Genomic DNA, 24,351 nt, shown 5'->3' with positions numbered 1-24,351 from the left:
TGCAAAATTTTTGACCAAACAGCCCAACGAGGCATACTTCGGAATTATTGATTATATTCGCCGGGGATACGTGCTTGCGACGGTTTGTAGCAAGTCTTCTAATAAACATGCTGAAGTTGAGGTGAGTGTATACACTGCTACGGTCAACATCTTGATATACTCCACAGCTTCTTGTGGCGCTGTGTATCAAAATTTGTTGTGCCGACTGCTCCATTTGTACACGGATCTGAATTTGACTTTATGGGGTGATTCTGCTGTGAAGGGATCATGGATCTGTGCATTTTATCTTCATCGAATGTGGTAGCGATATTGCTGAGTTTGCTTGAACATAGAATTCATTAAGTTCACCGTTAACCTCTCTATTACGGACGTGCAGCTGCGGTATAGCCAATAAACTAACGAAAAAAAAAAAAACTTTGGATTAAGCTTACGTTTCTCTTGCTCTGCCAATTTTACAGAACTCGTGCTTTAGTCTGATACTGTGAAAAAGCGCCCCGCCGCGGTGGTCTAGTGGCTAAGGTACTCGGCTTCTGACCCGCAGGTCGCGGGTTCGTATTCCGGCTGCGGCGGCTGTTTTTCTGGTGGAGTCGGAAATGTTGTAGGCCCGTGTACTCAGATTTGGGTGCACGTTAAAGAACCCCAGGTGGTCAAAATTTCCGGAGCCTTCCACTACGGCGTCTCTCATAATCAAATGGTGGTTTTGGGACGTTAAACCCCACAAATCAATCAGACTTTTCAGAATGCAGTTTGTCAACCTAAGCCAAGTCATTGTTTCTCTTTAGTGTCCTTTTAAGCAAATGCTCAGATGACCGTGTGACTTTTTGATGTTTCCGTTTAACGTCGTGTTACTGGTGCTAAATCTATAGATATATATAAAGTTTTGCGTTGTTTGAGTAGACTCCAGATAATATCGTTCGAATCGCCTTCGACAAAAAAAAAAAAAAACTGTTGACTGTACAAGTTGGTCGGTCGTCCACTCGAATGAAGCCAGCTAATGTATCGGGAAAGCAAGTGGCTTCAGTTCGCTCACTTTGCCTCGCCCGTTTTAACGCTGTGGGAAAAGAACGGCGCTGGACACGTCCGGTGTAGAGGAAAAAAAACCCGTTTGCATTTGAATCGAACGTGCCTTGCCTTGAAGCGGAAGACAATTAACGAGGACAGCGCGCGATGTCTTCGTGTTCGCGTCTCTTCGACTCGAGCTTCCGTGTGCGCCGCCACGTCCGCAGTATAGGCCGACTTACTGGCGCTAATGCGAGGCAACCGTTGTTTGTTTCTTATCTTTTCTCTATGCTCGGAGCTGTAGCTTGTTAGCGCGAGCGCTGATACCGGACGCCCTGAGCCAATTTTAAACCTGACAGCGAGAAAGGCATTGAAAACGTGGACACAGTGATCAGGATGCGGTTCCATTGCGGAAGCGGTTGGCTTTCTAAAGATTGCGACGGTCCGCCGTATACGGTGTCTATATAGAGGATCGATGACAGTATACAGAGTCCGATAGTTCGGTGTCGCTTTGCGCGGTCCGCCACTATGGCGTTCCCGGCTTCGTGTTCCTGTCAGCGCGCGGATGAGACGGCGCTCAATTAATTGTCGCCGAGAACGGCGTGAAGTGAAACGCTTGCTTTCTGCGACGAATACCGCGCAAAGCTCGTGCCTGGGTTCGTTCTCTTGTTTTTTTTTTTCTTGTTGTACTAGTTACTTTCTGATCAACAAACCTTGGTTTTGCTGAAGTCGTTCACTGGATACTCGTGTGGCGCGCATGAATATCCGAACGAGGTCACGCTCACCAGACTTGGCCGCGTTGGACCACTCTCCTTCGTTTTCGATTGTTTGCAATTTCTTTTTTTTTATCGCTGAAAGTTTCTTTAGGCGAAAGCATCACATACTTTACGAAGACAGAACATGGGGCACAGGTGCTGATAACTGGAGTGTTATGGTTCGTACGCCGCCAATGAAGGGAGCAGATATCAGCATCAAAAAAGAAAAATACAAATAGATACACATCCCAAGCAGTTGACGACGATGAACATCCATTGATTGATTGATTAATATGCGGGGTTTAACGTCCCAAAACCATCATATGATTATGAGAGACGCCGTGGTGGAGGGCTAAGGAGATTTCAACCACCGGGGGTTCTTTAACGTGCGCCCAAATCTTAGCACAGGGGCCTACAACATTTCCACCTTTATCAGAAATGCAGCCGCCGCAGCCGGGATTCGATCCCGCGACCTGCGGGTCAGCAGCCGAGTAACTTAGCCACTACAGACCACCGCGGCGGGGCTGAACATCCATAACTGTAGTTTAATGTGTGTCTTTCCAGTTCACCGCATAAGGTGCTGATCTGCGCGTGGTACTTGCATCACACGACTTCGCGCGCCATGGGACGGGCAAATCGGAAACTATACAGATATCCTCGACGAAGCTTGCATGCGCCTTTACTGAAATTTTCCGTGAGTCCAATCATCCCATATGATTCCATACGAAATCCATACGTTTTCCGTATATTTTCTATATATTTTTCATATATTTCCGCAAGATTCTTATGGAAACCTACGGAATTATTGGACATCGCATACGGAACGTTCCATGACGCGCGTCATGCGTTCACTACGTGACTTCTTACTGTCGCCTTAATTTTCCTCCTTCTTTCTCGGCAACAGCGCGAGCGACGATACGTCCTCTGACTAGAGCAACGAACGCTATGTATTTTGTACAACAAAAGAAAAAAAAAGTGAAAAAGAAAGTTTGACTTCTACGTCCGTTGCCACGCGCGTCAGTGCCTGAAAAAGAGAGAGCGCGCGACGACGGACGTATGTGGTTCGCTTCATCCGAGCTACATGCGCGCGAGGCGCCCCTGACGCGCGCGTTCGCGCTTGCTTGCGTGCCTCATGCGTACAAGAGCGCGCAGTCGTCGTAGTTCCGGGCTGCTTAAGTTGGCTGACCCAAAAAGCAGCGTCCGCTCCGCCGCCCACGTGTCCCCACGTCGACGACATTGGCGACGACGCACGGTGGCGCCACGTTTCAGATTCGCGAAGTGTATAAGGGAAAGTGAATAGACGAACGAAAGCGTGTGTCACCGTGTCGATATATAGCTGCTTCAGTTCTGTGCGTGTTTCCTGACGTCATCTCCCTCTGAAAACTCAAGCGCCCGGCTTGGGTCAGTGCGCACTGGCCGAGCTTGTGCGTGTTTCTATGTGCACGCCCGAATGCGCAGCTTTTAATTTTACGCTTGTATATGCATATACAAGCGTAAAGATGTGAAGATGATTGTATTGGTATATACCAATGCAATCATCTTCACATCTTTACGCTTGCTTCAAGTGTATTTGCACTTGAATTACAAGTGTAAACATTACACTTGTGTACTTGCCTTCGTTTTTGTTATTCACTCGAACATTGTTCTTGCTTCGTATCGAGTCCCTTTATACAATGCCTCTGCGAGGCCTGTAAGGTATTTAAGAATGAAAAATACGTAGTATCAGTGAGAATTACTGGGAAGCTGTGGAGTGCTTTGCTGCTGAAATCTCAGTACCTCGATCGAGAAAAATTCGCGGTGCGAAGAAATTTTTCGATGCTATTCTGAAGCTTGCGGGTATATGTGGCTTTTTTGTGTGCGTGTATATATATTTATAAATAACGTGCACTCTAAGTTTATGCTGGTTGAACAGCGCAAAGGAGATGACGACGAAGAAAAAGACACACGTACAGGTGCTGTCTCGGAACGAAATTTATTTGGGAAAGAACAGCATATATATAAATGAAGTGCAACTTAACAGAAAATACAAAAAAATAATTACAGCAAGACATCCAAACACGTCGCAATCAAAAAAAAAGAAAAAAAAACAGGCAGATTTATACATTGGTATAATATTCTGCCGGAACTTCTAGGAATAGGAATGCTCATTGTGTGAGGCCACACCGTATGCTCACTCGTCGCTCATTGTCACGGCTATGCACCCTCCTTCAACGACACATTGATACTGTCGCATCATAAAAATCGGGTGGCAAGCGAAGTGATTGAAGCCTTCCACATTCGAAGGAAAAACGAAAAGTGTGTCAGCATGCCATCAATTTCACTGAGTGACGCAGAATTTACGTATCTTTGCAGTAACATCACTTGAGAGAAAGATAGTGAGAATTTACATGAGAGACAGAGAGAGATAGCGAGAATTTACTAGAAGGCACAGAAGTCGGACAGAGCTAATGTGCTGTATAGCCTGCTGCTTTACGCAGGGCATAAGAAAATGGCGAAAAAAGAGGGATGAAGGGCGATGTGACATGTACAGACGGGTCCACTGTTAAAGGGAATACTCGAGTGCACGGCTTGTTTGGATTTAACTCTCCTGCAAAAGTATCGTGGCTTTGATTTGCGTAAGACTAACACTGATTGATACTTTTGACTTCCTTTGACAGAATAGCCTCACGCATGAACATTGTTTTCTTATCCACTGTCCGTTAGAGAACTGGCAATATAGCAACGGCACTCATTGTATAGTGTGCCCTTTAACAGCGTACGGTACTGCACGTAACTTGTCAATACGCTTATTTTTTTTTATTTAATAATACTGTCAACCCTCGCTTGAGGGTCATAACAAGGAGGGAGTAGAATATGAGTACAAACAGAACACGTAAAAAAACCACTAAGCAATAAACACAGGAAAACAGAATGGGCAGTACTTCAACCATTACCAAAATAAGCATCAATTTCTCTGTCAAAAGTTTGTACATCGGTACTATTAATAACATGTTGGGGTAAAGAATTCGATTGTTCTATAGCATCCGGGAAAAATGACCACCGAAAGATGTCAGTGCGAGCGCTGAAAGGTTTAATGGGGGCATCATGATTCAATGTAGTGCTAGGTTTTCCGGGAAGGCGTATGTACTCGTCTTTAGGTATTTCGAATATCCCTTGGATTATACGAAATAATGTTTTAAGTTTTTGTTTCCCTCTTCGAATTTCCAGTGATTCTAAATTGCATGAATTTAGCATATCGGTTACTGAATCCCGCCTTCTATATCTAGAGCACACAAACCGAGCTGCACGCCTCTGAATACGTTCTAACATGGTGACCAAGTGTTTCTGGTGAGGGCTCCAAACCACAGAGGCGTATTTCAGTCTACACTGCACTGAACTACACCACCTAACTGTATATATGCCGGCCTATACTCGCGAGCTTTCGCGCGATTGACCCATCTTCGTGCAGGCGCTGGGGGCCTCGCGGAGAGGTGGCTTGTCGATGACGATTGCCCTGAGAGCACAACTGGGAAACGCGCGCTCCGACGCCGCGCTGTCCTCTTGTTTCCCAGGTCGCGTGATTATGTATCTCTCGCGTGTCCCAACGAGACAGGAAGTCGGAGTTCTCGCGTGCCGAGGCGAGAAACCAAGGGATGACCGAAACGTGGCGGTTAACGGAGTCGCGCTCTGGCCAAAACAATGTCCGTTTCGCGCACATGTGGTGCTATTTCGGGAACGCGAGTTGCGACGTGATTGTCGCTCAGTTAACGGTTCTCGGGTGATCGGCGTTTCGGAGATCGATCGATCGAATCGAATCGGCTGCAACTTGCGAGTATATGTGCGGAACTGCGCTGTGGCGGGACGCGCTGTTCTTTGAAAAAAAAAGTTAAGAAAAGGCGTGAATAAAACACTTTATGGCGGAACGTCTGGGGCTGGAAAGGTCCGAGTACTATACTTAAACCGGTGATCAGCCCCGGGATGGGATGTGTCAGTTGGAATTTCCATGGAAGGGGAAGTCGCTTGTCCACCCGTTCGCAGCTCAAAGTTGCAAAGGTGTGGGGCAGCGCGTGTGCCCTGCAGTTCATATTAAAGGACATGGCATGCAAACAAGCACGCGATCGGCACAGCTCTTTGTGTGGTGTCTTTTGAACACACACACACACACACACACACACACACACACACACACACACACACACACACGCACGCACACGCACGCCCACACACGCGCACACACACACACACACACACACACACACACACACACACACACACACACACACACACACACACACACACACACACACACACACACACACACACAAAGGCTATCAGTTATTGTAATTTCACAGATACTTGGTTTTATTGACATGCCCTGTTGATACGTGTGGTTTAACGTGCCAAAACCACCATATAATTGTTAGAGACGCCGTAGTGGAGGGCTCCGGAAATTTTGACCACCGGGGGTTCTTTAACGTGCACCCAAATCTGAGCACACGGGCCTACAATGTTTCCGCCTCCATTGGAAATGCAGCCGCCGCAGTCGGGGTTCGATCCCGCGACCTGCGGGTCAGCAGCCGAGTACCTTATAGCCGCTAGACCGCCGCGGTGGGGCTACATGCGAACGACTTCTCGTAACATCAGGTCTCGGCCATTGCGGTTTGCTAAAGAAACCTCGCAGGTGTATATCGATATGTTTTATATTTTAGCCCGTGTTATATATACGTTTGTTATCCTTGCTAATAAACGTTCCTCCATCGGTGATCAGCCGTCTTCGTTACATCGAATATTTGTTCTTGTTATTTACTGACGCCACAGCTGCAGGCGTGACATGCGACTCGTCTCATTTCTTATACTGCAATATATGTGCACTGCGCTCTGTCCGCTCAGCGATTTTATTAGTGGTAGTATTCTTTTGTTAGTACTCCTTTTAATCGCCGCCTTCTTATATTATTCATGGCTCAATTTTTAGTCAAAAGAACTCTGATCTTCGAATCGAAGCAGTAGACCCGTCCTTACGCCAGAAGGTATACACGTCCTTCTATATATACTCGCGTGTACACGGTACGAAGATTTCAGTCTGCGTCGAATAAGGATACTTTCGGCCTTTGTTATATTATAGCTTTCGCTCCAAGCGTTGTAGTGGTCTTCGCTCACCTATACTGAAGTCTCGTGTATTTCCCGATAACGCCAACAGCCGTATTGCGCGATTTCCCGTACAGTCTAAGCTTATACGATGGAAAAAGATGGGGTGTGGTCCGTTTCCGCACTGTTTATGCACAATGATAAGCACATCGGGTCTCCAGCTTCACGGTGTCTGGGCGCACCGCGGGGGACCGAAAACAAACGTGTTGCATTAGAGACTGGCCGTCCCCGCTTATTACATTCGTAACGGGGCTTCGCTTTGTTCGGTTTTGGTCTGTTTGGTTCCAAGCGCCAGTGCGCATGCGCAGCGTCATCTCGGGCGTGTCGCCTCCACTACGTAACAAGCATCGCGATGTGGCGTGGAGATATGCGCGTAAAGATATGTTGACATGGCGGGAGATCGCGCGTGAAGTTGTGGTTGTCTTCGTGCGTCCGGGGAAAGTTGTTCGCGTTGCTGTTGCTGCGGTTGCCGCGTATTAGTGCGTGCAACTGTATAGAGGTACGACGCGCACCGCCGAATTGGGAACTTCCGGACGAGAAAAAAAAAGAAAATGGACTCTGTCGCGAAAGGCAGCCTGGTTACGCAGCGAAGCCTTGCACGTGCAAGGGTGTAATTTTGCGCACGCCATTGGAAGCACACGCATGTAGTCGCCACGCGGCTTTGACAACTAACTCCGTGCACGCAAAGCCACGAAAGCCCTCTTGCACTTCTTAAGGACCACCAGACTTCACGACCGCTTGTGAAAGAACAGTGCGACACCATGCTGTGTAGTCTCGAGCTCACTATTCATCCTTCTCTTTTTTACCCCTCTTCTTTTCTGTCTCTTTCCTTTCTATTATTCCCTCTTTCCCTCAACCCAAGTGTGGGGTAGCCAACCGAGCCAAGCCTGGTTAATCTCCCTGCCTTTCCTCTCTGTTTATCTCTCTCTCTCTCTCTCTGCGCGGAAGGCCATCGCACGCAAGCGCGCTGGGACGTGGTAAACACAAGTGTCTTGAGAAACAGGAGTTTTCCCGGGCGGTTGTGCGTTTGGGGAGTTCGTTGATAAGGGAGTTAGGGATGTCTGATGATACGTGTAACGTAGTGGACGTCTCATGTTTCTCTATTGTGAGTTTTATATGCGTATACGTTAAAAATAAAAAGAAAAGCAACGTGAACATCTCCATAACGACCTGGAAGGAGAATCCTTGCCTATCATCGAAGGGACAGTAAAATGAAACAACAACTTGGTTTAGATTGATAAACTGCTCTCTGAGATCTCCAATGGCGCATGTTACACTGTTATAAGTCCATTATTGACCGAGAAAGTAAGCGTTGAAGTTTCACGTTTAAATTTCGCGCCGATATCTCCATGCTTGACTTTGAAAATTTCAGAATGCATTTTTCGCATTTTCTCGGCATTGTCTCGATGAAAGTTTCTGAAACATCGTAGGCTATAGATCTGTGGAAACCACATATGACAATATGCTTCCATTTGATCGATTAGAAGCTGTTCCTAGGACCCAGCAGACGCCTTGAAAATATATGACGTCACGCTATTTGGTGCGAGAATTTCTAGGCGGTGTCTCGATCCGCATTTTCTTTTCGCGCGTTTTCTCGCTTACCAAGCAAGCGTCGTGTTTCGGTAAGAGTGTACTCCATAGTAATACGCGGAAAAGCGTTTTTCTTATTAATGCCCCTTTAAGTGTTCTTCATGGTTGTAGAGATAGTGAAAGCAGCTTGTCCATGTGCCCAAGCAAAAGTGACATGGCCCTCGCATGTTAAAAACTGAATTAGTAACGAATTTAGCCTGTACAACATGCGCGAAAGAGAAGAAAAAAAATATCGGAAAGGTAGGGAGCTTAACTAGACTAAGTCCAGTTTGCTACCCTACGTGAGGGAGAGGGGAATGAGGGAGAAAAAAAGAGAGAGGAGGAGGAGATACACATTACACATAACACACACCGTCCACACAGTTCAGGTTGCGCAGGTGGTCGCACAGTGCACGTTGCCCTCAAGACTGTAGAAGGGCTCGTGTGGATTCCTGCATGGGCTGAAGTACTTGAAGGCCACGCTCCCAAGATCTTCTTCAGCGTAAAGGGGCGATCATCCAGCCTCCTTAAGGCATATTGGAGAGTCCGGCGATCTTCTTCAATGTCTGGACAATGGTACAGGACATGATCGAGAGTTTCTACACAATGGTAGTTATCACAGTTGGGGGAGCCAATGCGATGACTTAATGAATTGGTGAAGGCAACGCCGACCCACAACCGATACAGCATTGTAGCGTCCCGTCGCGAAGTCTTTGATGGCAGCTGTAATTGATGAAATAAACTGTAACGTTGCCTGGCGTATATACTGGTTGGCATTTTGACGATGTGCGTTAAAAATAAATTTTGATACCAGCTTTATATAGCAGTCTTCTAAACGTATATACTTGGTGGATGCATTTCGTCTTCCGTGATGAAGGTGACATTGTCAGTATACTTTTATCAGCCTCTTCCGTGACTGATGCCCCGCCGCGGTGGTCTAGTGGCTAAGGCACTCGGCTTCTGATCCACAGGTCGCGGAATCGAATCCCGGCAGCGGCGGCTGCATTTTCGATGAAGGTGAAAATGTTGTAGGCACGTGTGCTCGGATTTGAGTGCACGTTAAGGAACCCCAGGCGGTCGAAATTTTCGGAGCCCTCCTCTACGGCATCTCTCATAAGCATATGGTGGATTCGGAACGTTAAACCCCACAAGTAAATCAAATCAGTCCGTGGCTGTTGTGAAATTCGAAGACGTCGTTTTACAATAAACCGGGCTTCGCGAGCGATGAAGGACAATATTATTCAAGAGCCCAGACTGCGTCCATTTGGTCATGTTTATTGGAGCGAAAGTCGTACAAGTCATGAAAGTCATCAGTTGCGAAATTTCCCAGATTTGGTGAGACCTGACGGTACACCGCGAGACCGTGTGGGTGGCGTGCGTCATGTAGAAATATACTATATAAAGAGTGACCACTGCCATGGAGCCTTTTCGTGGCCCAGGAAGGAAGGTTCTGACCAACCGCTAGATGGCGTATCCCTGCTTGCTTTTACACCTTTGTTAAGCTATATAATAGCCTCCTCTGCAGGACATTTAATGCCCAAGTTTTTGAACACTTTTTAGCAAAGAAATTTTATTATTTGTGCAATTTTTCATATCTGCTCTACATTGATTGATTGACTGATATGTGAGGTTTAACGTCCCAAAACCACCATATGATTATGAAAGATGCCGTATAGTGGAGGGCTCCGGAAATTTTGGCCACCTGGGGTTCTTTAACGTGCACCCAAATCTGAGCACACGGGCCTACAACATTTTCACCTCCATCGGAAATGCCGCCGCCGCAGCCGGGATTTGATCCCGCGACCTGCGAGTCTGCAGCCGTATCTGCTCTACATCATGTCCCGCTGAGGACATTTAATGCGTTACAACAGAAAACAGTAAAGTAGGACCAGAAAGCGTTGTCTTTCTGCAAGTGCTCTGCACAAAGAGGCACATTCATGTGCTTTAGATGTACTGTACGTGTATTGCCTTCGGTAGAAGCATGTGTGTGTAGCCTATAGCGGTAAAGACACTCGCTATCGGAGCATAAGGGTACGGGTTCAAATTTCAGCGCCGGAAAGAAAAAAAAATGCTATTTTATTTATGCTGAAGACATTATCGGTTATGACCACCCACTCGTGGCGCTGAAAGCAGTGCAGTAGCTAGGCTGCAGGGCCCTACGGGAGTATCCGCTCTTGATGGAAGTATGTTTCTCTAAGGCGGCGTCAATTGCGAGGGATGGAGAACAGAATCTACGTCATAAATGTCGATAAAAACTAACGTGATACTTGAATAAATATGTGCGCAGATGGCGTATAGAAAGTCACATACGGTCATCGGTGCAATGACGTTACCCTATGACGTCATCAATTCAATCCAGCTAGAAGAAATATGCGCATGCGCATATCCACGAAGTGAATGCTGATGATTGTGCGAAGCACGGTGTGCGTCGGATCATGAATCGTCGCCTTATATTTTGTTCTGGCTACAGCTTTTTATTTTGTTCTTGTCAACCTTCCATTCCGTCATATGCTCTGAATGATGTGTTGTTAAATGTCGGTGTTCTGACGGTGCTGTGGCCTTTTATTTTGCTTGTTCTGGTCAACAGTCTTTTGATAACCTTCTTGTTGTTCATGGGTGTTTCGGTTTGTTCACATGCACCCCTGCTCTGCGTCAACTGTAGACGCCGGGCGGTAGTTAACAAACATTGTGTGGCCCTGATGGGCTTCGTTTCTAAAAGAATAAGCTATTTTTCGCCTTGAAGTTGTCTATAGGCTGTGCCGGCGACTTTTTTCCTGTAAAAATATCCGTAATTGTCGTGCCGCGCGCCCGACATCGCCGAACTTCCTTTTGTTTCGTCTTTTTTCGCGAGCTATGTCTTTGGTCTTGTTAAAGCAGTTCCGCAACGCAATCTGACATATGACCGGGTGCCTGTACACGTTTACTTCAGTATTCTGAACCTGTCATCGCCCGGGCATCTTTCGCTGTTGTAGGTCAACTACTGACAATAAGTGCACCCTGTTATACGCTTCATTTTATTTATTGTTTTTTAAGTTCTGGTCCCACGCCGTATTGGTGGTTGCACATTATTTACGCGTGATGACTTCCGAGTTCACTTTCAGAATGGGTCGAAGGCAATGTGCGTTATTACGCACAAGGGTCGTTGGACTATATATACTATAGTGTGGACAGGGTCGTTAAACTTTCTTTCTTTCTTTCTTTCTTTCTTTCTTTCTTTCTTTCTTTCTTTCTTTCTTTCTTTCTTTCTTTCTTTCTTTCTTTCTCTCTTTCTTTCTTTCTTTCTTTCTCTCTTTCTTTCTTTCTTTCTTTCTTTTTTTCTTTTTCTTTCTTTCTCTCTTTCTTTCTTTCTTTCTTTTTCTTTCTTTCTTTCTTTCTCTCTTTCTTTCTTTCTTTCTTTTTTTCTTTTTCTTTCTTTCTTTCTTTCTCTCTTTCTTTCTTTCTTTCTTTCTTTCTTCATGGGCGCACGTCGTCGCACGTGCTTCGCTGCTTTATTTCGGGACTCTGCGGCGATCAAGGAGAATTGCTTCGAGCTGACAACCCTTCAGGAGAGAAGCGCGCTCTTGATTGTGGTCGATGTAATTCCGTTGGGACGCTCGGCGAGAAAGACGGGCACGCGCGATTGACCCCGTGAACTTCGACCTCCGCGTGTACGTATAGTAGTGCGTAATTTTCTTGCGAGCCCCCTCCACTTTTGCGTCCTTAGTCACGCGCACAATACGTCAAGGCGTGTCGGGCATGCGTCGGTCTCGTGAACCTCGAGAGATGAAGTTCGTAAAAGGAAATGATAAATAAAGACGTAGCCTTTAGTGCTTGCTTGACATCGCTTTATCACGGCGTGGAGGCTTTTCCCCTGTAGACTCTGTCTGTTTTCACTTTTTATGCGAAGCAGCTCGCTTATTGGTAACCAGTTTGCGCGGGCTATATGGGGGACAACGCTGTAGCACCGCTTTTGCATACGCATGGTCCGAGAAAATAGCTTATAGAAGATTAGCTTCGATGAAGCGAAATTGCTCTGCAAAGTAGCTGACCTCGCTATAACGAAGTTGCATCAAACGTCTTTTTTTTTTTCTTTCTCGTTAGGATTGACGCTTTTTGAAGCGGTGCACACGCGATATAGTCGTGAATCAGTAGCTCAGCGGTCATATAGGTATATATACGCCGAGTGCGCGGACGAAAATCTGTGTTTCGACAGCAGGACATGCAATTGAAATATAGTATTTTACGTCGCTATGAATGGTTATTCTTTGTTTTGACTGGCATGGTAATGGTGCGGAAGCATGGAGTGGAAAGTGAATTTGGCTGTATTAGCGAGTACTAAACGGGCACTGTATCCAGTACAAGGGCTTTGTAATACGTAAGATGAGTTCAAATACTCTTAATCACAGATTATTGAAGTGCACTATTGTTTAAGCGTACTTTCAGCTTTGTGCAGCATCTCGCTTCTCTACAAGCATCACTGTATTTCTGTTTCCATCTGTTACATTTAAAACTATAGACGAAACTATTTTTTACACAAGCGTGGACAATCGTACCAGTACTCGTATAAATTCGTTGTATTCGTTACTGTCTCGCGTCAATGTTCGTAGTATCGAGGCAGTACATGCCAAGTGGTTGCTGTGTGCTGCGCAACCTAAGAGGAAACTGGGCAGATTAACTTCGTTTTATCCGGTAGTTTCGTCTATCAGTTTTCGCGATATCCAGGTAGTGACTGCCATGTGATAGCTGTGTGCTGAGTGTTGCGAAACGCGAAGAAAACGCTGAGTCAACTAACTTTGTTGTATCCGGTACTGTATTCTATCTGCGTGTCTCAAAATGATGTGGTGGTTTCGGGACGTTAAACCCCACATATCGATCGATCAATCAATCAATCAATCGATCATGCATTCTCTCAGTGTTCGCAATATCCAGGTTTTGTATAACGCACAGCTTCCAAGAGAGGAAATGAGCTGTGTGTTGCTCAACCTAGAACAAAACTCTTCGTTAAAACATGTCTGTTCGTTCGAATTTTACCTAACCGTTATCCGCGCACCATTGACTCATGCGTACTTGACATATATAGTACAGGTATAACCATTTATACGGGTCTCGAATGGGCCGTAACTTGTGTATACGTCGCCATCGTTGAAGTGGAATACAAAGATGGAGATTAAATCGCCCCACAAAAATATGGTTGCCCGTGAGGCTTGCCTCTTGAAGGTCGTTATGGTGTACCAATTAGAGCTTTCTCTTCGGCGTGCTAGAATCGGTGAGTCGTTATCGTTTCCATCAATTAACCGTGGAAAAAAATCACTTCTCGTTGTGGGAACTCCCGTGTGGTCGGAGCAGTATAACTATGTCCACGGTTTTCGAGCACAAATGTGTCCAAATTCATTAGAGCCTGCGTCGCTCTGTAGTTAACCCCGATGAAAGTGCATCCGTGTTTGCTCGGGCGTCGCGCCTGGTTTCTCGGAGGTTTATCATCTCGTTGGAGGTCAACGTTAAGGTAGCTCAGTGGGGACATCTTACCGCATTCCTATTTCGCTCTAGTTAAAAGAAAGAAAGAAAGTAAGCCAAGTAGGCGTGCAGGCAGTCGGGCATCTGTGTGTTAAAATGCCTGAGTGCAAACGGTCTGTCTACGAACACCTTTTCCACCTTTGTCCTTTTTTTCTTTCTTTCTTTCTTTCTTTCTTTCTTTCTTTCTTTCTTTCTTTCTTTCTTTCTTTCTTTCTTTCTTTCTTTCTTTCTTTCTTTCTTTCTTTCTTTCCTTCCTTCCTTCCTTCTTTCTTTCTTTCTTTCTTTCTATCGCTTTTTCCGCAAACGTCTATCCGCCTTTCTTTGTTCCCTCTTCACGCGCGAGAAACGTGACTCGACGTGTGAAAGAATCTAAAAATACATTCACAAATACAAAATAAGGTTGTACCGCAAACAGCAGCGTCACGCGAATGTATCAGTCTCCGGGTTCAGTGTCTGGGCGTCCGCGCGTTTACTTTTTGGAAGACGCGCCCGGTCTATCCCACCGCAAGACACAGTTACGTGCAGCGCTGCTGAGGCTGCTGGCGTGTTCTGTCACAATCACCGTCATTGGCAAGTTGTGTTGCTTACTAATGATATTTTTTTGTGTGATTTCTTTCTGCCATAAGTCACTCCTGGCGCATGCCGCATATATGCGGTCTTCTTCGGCATTCAGCATGTCTATAAGGTGACACCAAGTGTGTGCGCGCTGAATTGGTGAAAGATCTATCTATCTATCTATCTATCTATCTATCTATCTATCTATCTATCTATCTATCTATCTATCTATCTATCTATCTATCTATCTATCTATCTATCTATCTATCTATCTATGCTAAAAGAAAGAGAAAATAAGGGACGGAAAGGATAGATAGATTAACCAGACGAGTATGCTGTTACAATGCCACTCGAAGTTTAAAGCTAGGACTAGAAAAAAAAAAATATTCAGTTTCCCCGCAAAAGCGACGCAGTGAGTGCGATGTCGACAAAGTGGAATGGTATACGAAGTAAGGCTAGCGGCCGGACCCTCTAGCGTCTGGCCGTGCGTAACTGGACAAAGTACTTTGTGTAAGTAAACGCAGCCTCCGAGTCTAGCAAAGCGGCCTCTTCTACTTAGCACGTATATGTTGATTCCCAATCACCAACTAGCCCAAGCATCTGTCTTATAAGTGCACGAGCCGTCTGCTATCCTTGTTTAAATACGGCGCGCTCTACTGCGCCCGGCCGATCTCATTACGCAGTTTATGCCTGAGCAACGCAGCCTCCTCCCCTCCCCCCCTCCTCATTAGGTATCACCTCCACGAGTATTTCATGCGTCGAAAGGCGTTCGGCGCCCCGCCGCGGTGGTCTAGTGGCTAAGGTACTCGGCTGCTGACCCGCAGGTCGCGGGTTCGATTCCCGGCTGCGGCGGCTGCATTTCCGATGGAGGCGGAAATGTTGTAGGCCCGTGTACTCAGATTTGGGTGCACGTTAAAGAACCGCAGGTGGTCTAAATTTCCGGAGCCCTCCACTACGGCGTCTCTCAAAATCAAATGGAGGTTTTGGGACGTTAAACCCGACAAATCAATCAATCAATCAATCAATGAAAGACGTTCGGCGCGTTTCCCCTCCGCTTGAGCCTCGATCGTCGTCAGCGATCGCACGCTTTCAGTCGTACACGGAGCATGCGACGCGCTGGGTAAAGCTTTAGGGTGAACTTTTAACGGAACCGCACCGGTAAAAATGCACATGTGCCCGTATGATTGCCATCGCAGTTAAAAAAAAATAAAAGCGAGAGAGTAACCCACGTATTCTATAACGCCCCTTCACTCAACGCTCCACCTTCACTTGAGAAAGCCGATGGGAGCTCCATCTCTAGGCAAGGCAAGTCACTACATATCAGCGAGTTTGCCGCTATTCTTGAGTAGAGTAGCGTCATTTTCTGCCGAACAGCGGCGCAGCGCTCTACTCCGTCAAGCGAAGGGTGAAAATCGAGTCGAGGAGCGTTTGTGAATACGGGGGTAAGCATTACTCGACCCATCGAAGGTCTGCATTCAGTTACTAAAAGCGCTGCTCGTAAAAAAAAAAGAAAGAAAAACTACAGTAATAAAGCACCAATTGAATTGATTGATGCGCCATCTACACGCGCGAACATGGGGGCATAAAATATTTGCATCAGGAAATGTCCCTCTTCAGTTCACTCGGTTGTGTGCGGTCTAAAATTGTGCGCTGGAGATCGTTTTGCGTTCGCGATACGAAGATTTCGAGGTTTTTAACGCGGAGTGCTTTCGATGCCGCGTGGTCTTATTGGTTCACCTGTGCTGCGCGGAATTAAATAAGACGGCGCCGCGCTTGGAGCGGCCGCTTCGCGCTTTCGTTTCCCTTGAATTCCGCGCGGAACGGTGGCGTGGGACTCGCGACGCTCTTGAAAAGCGTGCAAAGGAAAGAAAAAAAAAACACACATGTACGCTCATACACACACACTCGTCGACATCTTCACACAAAGCGTGGAGATGTCGACGGGACTCCGGTGGTACTGGACGCAGATTTTGGCGAAGCGGAGGGAAGATGTCACGGTTTTTTTATATTTCTTCTTTTTTCTTTTCCTTCTCGGAATTTATTTTCATATTTTCATTTACGCACGGTTTCTCCCTGGCTACAATTAACACGGACGTTTAATGCAAATACTTCGTGTAGATTCTCACGTCTACATTTTTTTTTTGTTCTTTGCGGATGTCGAATCGCGCTTCGTCACCTTGGAATCGATTCCCGGTGCTCCTCTGGTTGCACTTGAACCGTACCTTCGCTAAGGTTAGCTGCGTTTCAGCGCAGCCACCACGTGGCGCTTCACGGATGGCCACAGCGTTGGCATGGGTAGTGCTAAAACCACGAATCGTTCCGGCTAGAATAAGTAGGCGTCCAAGTAAAGCTGCGCTTGACAGTGCTAATCGTGGCTGTGGAGAGATCGTGTTCATGTCCGTTGAACAACTGCTGCCTCGTCTGTCTGATCGCCGTCACGTGACACGTTAATTTTACTTATTTTTTATTTATTGATTCGTTCATTTAGACAGGTTCAGTACCAACGAGTGTCACATTACGTTGATGGTACGCGCCTGTCAATCTTTGTCAGTCGAAGCGCAAAATAGTAATCGCGTACCTACCGGCTTCCTACTCTGTGTTTCGTATTAAGCGGATTCTAGAACCATGCCCACTTCGTATCATCCGGTATAAAGCCATCGTATTCCAGTTGGCACTGTGCGGTAACCGCCCGGTAACGCTATGTTCCGAATGGGGCGATTGCGTTTAGTCCAGCTAATCACGCGTAATATCTTATTTCTGTATGTATTGTATGAGTGAATTACGTGTATAATTAGGATATGTGTGTACGTTCTACTCGTTGCACCGCACGTGAGGCCTTGTACCGTTTCGCCGGTCGCTTTCGTAGCACCTGTTTCGTTTCGCGCACCTTTCACGCGCGCTCCGGTATGATACGCCCGCGTTTGTGCACCTGTTGCGGCTCGCACCTCCGCATACGCTCTTGATGCCCGTGGGTTCACGATCGCTTTATTTTTGCTGATTTCCACGCCGGTCCCTTCGCTTCAAGCCCCCCTCCCTCCTCCACCTTCACCCCCGCATGAACGTTTTTATGTGGAACAGCAACCCCGCTATCTGTTATTACACCACCACCTTATGAGATTTTTTTTTGTTGTTTATTTCCTACCGTGCGCGCCAATATCCAGAGCGCCCGTTTCCTCCGCACACACTCTCAAGCAAGCGTACCCCAGCGTGCTCTCTTTCTCATCGCCTCCCCCTTGCCCATCAACCCACACCCGGCGTAACCGCTTTCTCCACAGTGCGTTCTCGGCCGCATCGGGGTTGACCCCCCCTCTTCCTCTTCGTGCTCGCCTCTCGGCGGGAGCAACGCCTGCCTTCCTTCGCCGCAGACCGGCTTCATAGCTCAGTGAAGGCCACTTTTGTTTTCGCCCGGCTAACCCGTCTCGTTCCCTTCCACAACCCTCCTTGCTCTCTTTTTATTTCCCTCTCTGCCCCTCAGTTTGTAAAAGGAAGTAGAACAGAGAAAAAAAAATGCCCTCAGTGCCGTTATACGTAGAAGTGTGGCGGTTTTGGGCCGTTAGACGCCTTCTCTTCTCACCCCTTCTCTCTCTATTTGCGGTTGCCACTGCTTCCTCTTCCTCCTCTGTTTTGCAGGACATGTATTTTTTTTTACTGCGCCCTCCTCCTCTTTCATCTACAGTCCCCCTTTTAAACTGCACAGGACATCTATAGTGTGTGTGCACATCTTTGTTTTTTTTTGCTTCGCCGTGTTGCCACAGGTGTCTGTCCTTAGGTCCGTCAAACTCTTTCTGTCTCTTCTCTACCGAGCAAAGCTTGCAAACATTTGCTTCTTCCTCTTCGTCCACCTGTTTTTTCGAACGCACTCTCCTCCTTTCCCTTCCTCCTCTTCACTCCTCTCCTTCACTGCCCTCGCTCGTCACTGCCCGGGGCCGTTTTTGACAGCGGCCGCCGCCCGTGCTAGCGGGAGTTTCGGCGACTGCGGTAGCGCGCGCGGACGAGCGGGGTGCCCTGTGGCGCTGTGCGCTTGCTGGCAGTGTGCGCGTGGTCTTAACTGTAAAGCGACGGGTTTCTTCGTGCATCATCGCGCGTCGTCCCTGGCTTCTACTGAGTGCCACGAAAGCAAGCTCGAAGAAGCAAGGAGCGACGCTGGCTTCGACGGGTCCTTCGCACTCGACCGACCGGCCTGCCGGCTTCTTCGGGTAGTGACACCGTACGTTTCACTGAACGTTTATTCTTTTTTTTCTTGCTCAGTCTGCGTAGCCAACGACGACATCGTGTTCTGCAGCTTAAGAAATTTTTTTTTTTTTTTCAAAAACTTGTACGAAATTGACTGGGCGGCAGCGCCTCGGCTCTTGCACGGTCGCACGTCTCCCTTGTCCGTTAGTGAACTGCCCTTCACCTCTTACCAGCCCTGCGGTGCGTACTGGTCACTTTAGTGATTCCTCCCCGATGTCTCTCTAACTGACCAACCTGAGACGTTTAGTGTAAATCGATTTCGACGGGTTCCGTGCCGTGGTTGCATCCTCAGTTCGTACGCTGTCTTGTCGTCAAAAGCCCTTGTCCATTAGTGAACTGTTATTCGCCTCTTCACTGTAGTCACTCTGGTGATTCGTTGTCACAATACCGATTGCCAACCTAACGGATATAAAACGAACACAGTGGAAAAACTGAAACACGAGTGCAAGAGGATCGGCCGACGTTGTTGATTCCCGTCACCGGCCCAGTTACTGTGTTGTTACCTGGCGTCTTCTCGACTTTCACCTTCCGGAGGCGAGTGACTTCTTCCAAGGTTGCAAGGTGGTCGACGACTGGTTCCTTTTTTTTTGGGGAGTTGTACGTCACCGACCGCGTCGACCGGACGCACCCACACGTAAGCAACAGTCGCCATAACCTGCGCGGCGCTGTAGAAACAAACAGCTGTGTTCTCAGCGTGCTCGAGGTTCGCAGCTGTCAGCTGTTGAGTCTTGTTGCCGTTGTGTGTGCATACCCGTACAAGAAACCTGATGCAATATGAGCCGCTGGGATCGCGAATTCTCCGTTTCGTCTTGCACGTGTTAGTCGGTCTGGCGGCGCACTGCAATGCAATGCAACGTGCAATGAATGTACTACAGTCGCGAGCAAGAGTTAGGGACCACGGCACCAGCAAAAGCTAAAGATACTCGTGGCGTCACAGACGGGTTCTATTCGCTGGGTACCTAAACATGGTAACTGCCATAACTTTTTGAATGTGTGAGTGCCAGTGCAAGGGACGACAGAAAGTTGTTTACCCCTCGCGTTCTTTTGTTCTTTCCCCGCTTTTTCTTGTTCGCCAGCCGCGCCAAGGGGGAACACATATAATTGGAAGATGTAGGGGCACTAATCAGATGTCACCTTTTTTTTTTTGCTCCACACGGTACAGCGAGAGTTCCCGCAGCTTCTCGACTAGCTGGTACCCGAATATCGCGACGGCAGTGACGTCAGATTGGTTTAAGGCGTTGCATTGACAAAACGTGTGTACATAGACTGTACCACTCGTTTTTAGCCGGCATACTCGGGTTGCAGAGAAAGAGGAAAAACTTCGCGTCTCTATTTGGTCTCTGAACTTTTGCTCAGGACTGTATATACCCTTCCTCGTTTGCTTTTGCTCTGAGCTACAGGGTGTGTTAGAGACATTATTTTTTTTCGGCAACTTATTCGGCATCGAATCATGTCTTGCAGTACTGAACTAGTTAAAGAAAACCTAAATGGGGAGTATAACTAGGGAAATTATTTTAGATTAAGAGGCACACCGTGTAGTGGGCAACAGTGGGTTGATTTTGACGGCCTGCGGCTTCTGTATAAACGTCTGACTGAGTATTCAGTACACGGGCGTCTTTGCGTTCCGCTCCCGTCTAAAGGTGGCTTTCGTGACTAGGAGTCGAACCCGGCTCCTCGTGTTTTGTATAGCGCTGTATACACCTCAGCCTCTACGCTCCCTAGTTTGGTGAGTTAGTCGAAAAGCGTCGTTAACTGCAATCTTGTGTTTCTATCGCTTTTCTGTACATGTGCAGAGATAAACTGAGCGGTGCTTCACACCCGGACTGAGTGTGAGGGTTGAGATTTAACGGTACAGGGAACCTGAGAACGGAAGGCGTACGGATTATAACGGCTACGGATGATGGGAACTTTGCTTGTGTCCGCATGTGCCAGTATGAGGGACGTCACTCGATCGTTTATGCGTTTTGGCACGCACGCAGCAATCGTGCCTAACCGTTATCCAAGGACATATCGCTCAGCATCTTTAGCTCGAGGGCACGCTGGCCAACAACAGCGAATACGTTTAAAGCCGTGTTTTCGTTTGCTTGTTGGACAGAAAAGGAAAAAAAAAGAAAGAAACAAAAAGAAGTGGTTGAAAGGGAGAGAAAGAGAGATTATTTCCGAATGTAAAAAAATTACCTGATTTCACTTTTATGGAAATACTCACTGAATTTTCGCTGGTTTGATATATGTTAGCAGTACGTAAAGGTTATCAAAGTTGCTATTATTGTTAAGATGAAAACCATAGATGCCTCATCAAACGCGAAAATGTGCAGTCGGCGTCCCGCGGCGTCGGCGTCAACGTGGCCGTGCGGTAAAAAAAATGCCACGTGATGACGTCATCGTGATGTCACATGCCGTACCGTAGAATGATTACGTCGTAACGTGACACCGTCGCTTATATAGTCAAAGGTGGGCCGATCGCGGAGGCCGTGCAAAAAGCAGCCGAGGTCCGTATAAAGCTTGTAATGCTTCCGATGATGTATTCCGTGCGTAACAACGTTATGTGCACAAAGATTTCGGGAGGGTTTGGGGTATAGGAATAATGCATCGTCCGAAAAGAAAAGGGAGATAACCTCCGCCTTAGAGTCGTTTTATGCGAATACATCAGGGACCTTGCGCGTTTTTTTTTTTTTTTTTGGCTTATTGTGTCGCAGGATACGGCTCTTGACGCTTGAAAAGTATAAAGCCATTAGCTTTTACGGGATAAAATTTCGTTTTTTTTGTACGTCAACAAACCCTTGACTAGTATATATACATAGTCGTGACTAATGATCTTCGATAGCACAACCATGTGAGTATACTCAGACTCGCGTAAGGCACATGTGGTCGGGGCTGCAACGTAGGAGTAAATATGAGTTCCGCCCACAATCATCGCCCTCCCATACAACGATGATTTTCGTACAAGCTCATTTCAATCGCTTTCGCTCATTTTCGTGACGTCGAGCATTTCTTCGCGATTCGACGTAGTCGAATTTTGCCACACAGGTGTTGCCGATGTCCAGCAGAAAGTATAGTGCCCTCACGAAATCAGCTGATACGACATCCTCAATTGGGTGAAGGACTGGCGAACTGTTAGGTCATGAATTCCTGATGTCTGTACCACGCGCTCCAGCCCACTTCGATTCTTCAGTAAGATTTCTTCTCATTTCCGGCATATACCGTATACGACGAGCAAAGGAGAACACGCTAAACGAAGCGCGGGAAAAGTAAACCAATGAAGGAGCCCTATCTTGTCAATGTTTAGCCTGCCTATGAAGACATGCAACAACTTTTGCACAGGTTCTTTATTGATAGGTGGGAGAGGATCCCTTCTGTGCTCAACACACGAACGCTTCGCCATGCCCGTCTCGTCTCTCCATTAGAAAAGCCGCTGGGTGCCTGGTGGCGCAGGGGATCGAACCCTGAGTGTCTGTCACGCATTCGTGACGGACTCGCTACCATGGTGTACCGAGTCCGTCAAACGGTGGTCAAGTGCCCTTTTGACCACCGCTTGATTATGGCGCAACGCACCCTCTGCAACGCAGCAGAGGGTGCTAAGAATCTCTGGACTACAGGCCGCCTTTGGAACCTGAACTTGGCAACGTTTAACGCTAGAACCTTATCTAGTGAGGGAAGTCTAGCTGTACTATTGGAGGAGCTAGAGGGTGTTAAATGGGATATAATAGGGCTCAGTGAGGTTAGGAGGACAGATGAGGCCTATACTGTGCTACAGAATGGGCACGTCCTTTGCTATCGGGGCTTGGCAGACAGAAGAGAACTGGGAGTGGAGTTCCTAATTCACAGAAACATAGCTGGCAACATAGAGGAATATTATAGCATTAATGAAAGGGTGGTAGGTATTGTAATTAAACTGAATAAAAGATACAAGATGAAGGTGGTACAGGCTTACGCGCCTACATCCAGCCATGATGACGCTTCAGTTGAAAGCTTCTATGAAGACGTAGAATCGGCAATGAGTAAGGTAAAAACACAGTATACTATAGTGATGGGCGACTTTAATGCAAAGGTAGGGAAGAAGCAGGCTGGAGACCAGGCAGTAGGAGATTATGGCATCGGCACTAGAAACGCCAGAGGAGAGCTATACTAGTAGAATTCGCAGAACGCAATAATTTTCGGATTTTGAATACTTTCTACCGAAAACGAGAAAACCGCAAGTGGACACGGAGGAGCCCTAATGACGAAAATAAGAACGAAATAGACTTTATGATGACTGCACACCCAGGAATCGTGCAGGATGTGGAAGTGGTTGGCAAGGTACGATGCAGTGACCATAGAATGGTACGGTCTCGAATTCGCCTAGACTTGAAGAAGGAACGACAGAAACTGATACGCAAGAAGCCAATCAATGAGCTATCACTGAGAGGGAGAGTACAGGAATTCAGAGTGTCGCTGCAGAACAGGTACTCGGCTCTTAATGAGGAAACGAACCTTAGCGCAGATACAATGAATGATAATCTAACGAGTATCATTACGGATTGCGCAGTGGAAGTTGGAGGCAGGGTAGTTAGACAGGACACTGGCAAGCTTTCCCAGGAAACGAAGAACCTAATTAAGAAGCGTCAAAGCATGAAAGTGTCAAGTACAACAGACAAAATAGAACTGGCAGAGCTTTCGAAGTTGATTATTAGGCGTAAAGTATGCGATGTAAGAAGGTATGACACGGAGAGAATCGAACACGCTCTGAAAAACGGAGGAAGCGTCAAAGCAGTGAAGAGGAAACTTGGGATAGGCAAAAGTCGGATGTATGCACTAAGGGACAAAGAAGGCAAAATAACTACCAATATGGATAAGATAGTTAAAATAGCGGAGGAGTTTTACAAAGATCTGTACAGTAGCCGAGACAACCACGACCTTAATACTATAAGAACTAGCAGTAACCCAGATGACACCCCACCAGTAATGATAGAAGAAGTCAGAAAAGCTTTGGAGAGCATGCAAAGAGGCTAAGCTGCTGGTGAGGATCAGGTAACATCAGATCTGCTGAAAGATGGAGGACAGATTGTGTTAGAAAACCTAGCCACCCTGTTTACGAGGTGTCTCCTGACGGGAAGGGTACCAGAGTCTTGGAAGAACGCTAACATCATCTTAATACATAAGAAAGCAGATGACAAGGACTTGAAGAATGACAGGCCGATCAGCTTGCTCTCTGTAGTATACAAGCTATTTACAAAGGTAATTGCTAACAGAGTAAAGAAAACATTAGAATTCAATCAACCAAAGGAACAAGCAGGATTTGGAACAGGCTACTCAACAATTGACCACATTCATACTATCAATCAAGTAATAGAGAAATGCTCAGAGTATAACCAACCACTATACATAGCCTTCATAGATTACGAGAAGGCGTTTGATTCAGTAGAAATATCAGCCGTCATGCAGACACTGCGGATTCAGGGCGTAGATGAAGTATATAAAAACATTCTGGAAGAAATCTACAGGGGATCAACTGCTACCATAGTGCTTCATACAGAAAGCAACAGAATACCAATCAAGAAGGGTGTAAGGCAGGGGGACACAATCTCCCCAATGCTATTTACCGCGTGCTTACAGGAGGTTTTCAGAAGCCTACAATGGGAACAGC

The 24,351-nt window shown here is 46.9% G+C and overlaps 1 protein-coding gene across 6 annotated transcripts in view; it reads left to right on the top strand.

Annotated features, from left to right (window-relative positions):
• LOC119167187 (FERM domain-containing protein 8 Bili) overlaps positions 1-24,351 on the top strand; it is a 99,585-nt gene that overhangs the window by 31,480 nt on the left and 43,754 nt on the right. The window contains exon 1 of one of the 6 annotated variants that reach the window (XM_075866955.1): positions 18,532-18,702. The exons of 4 other annotated variants lie outside the window; for them this stretch is intronic. The gene's annotated coding sequence lies outside the window, so the exon portion shown is untranslated. Of the gene's footprint in view, positions 1-18,531; positions 18,703-18,776; positions 19,363-24,351 lie in introns of those variants that run through there. One more of the 6 variants, XM_075866956.1, reaches the window with a different exon arrangement.

Source organism: Rhipicephalus microplus, chromosome 6 (genome assembly GCF_043290135.1).
Source record: "Rhipicephalus microplus isolate Deutch F79 chromosome 6, USDA_Rmic, whole genome shotgun sequence".
Classification (NCBI taxonomy): Eukaryota; Metazoa; Arthropoda; class Arachnida; order Ixodida; family Ixodidae; genus Rhipicephalus; species Rhipicephalus microplus.
Note: the sequence above shows the minus strand (reverse complement) of the source record. Positions and strands in the feature narration are given on the sequence as shown.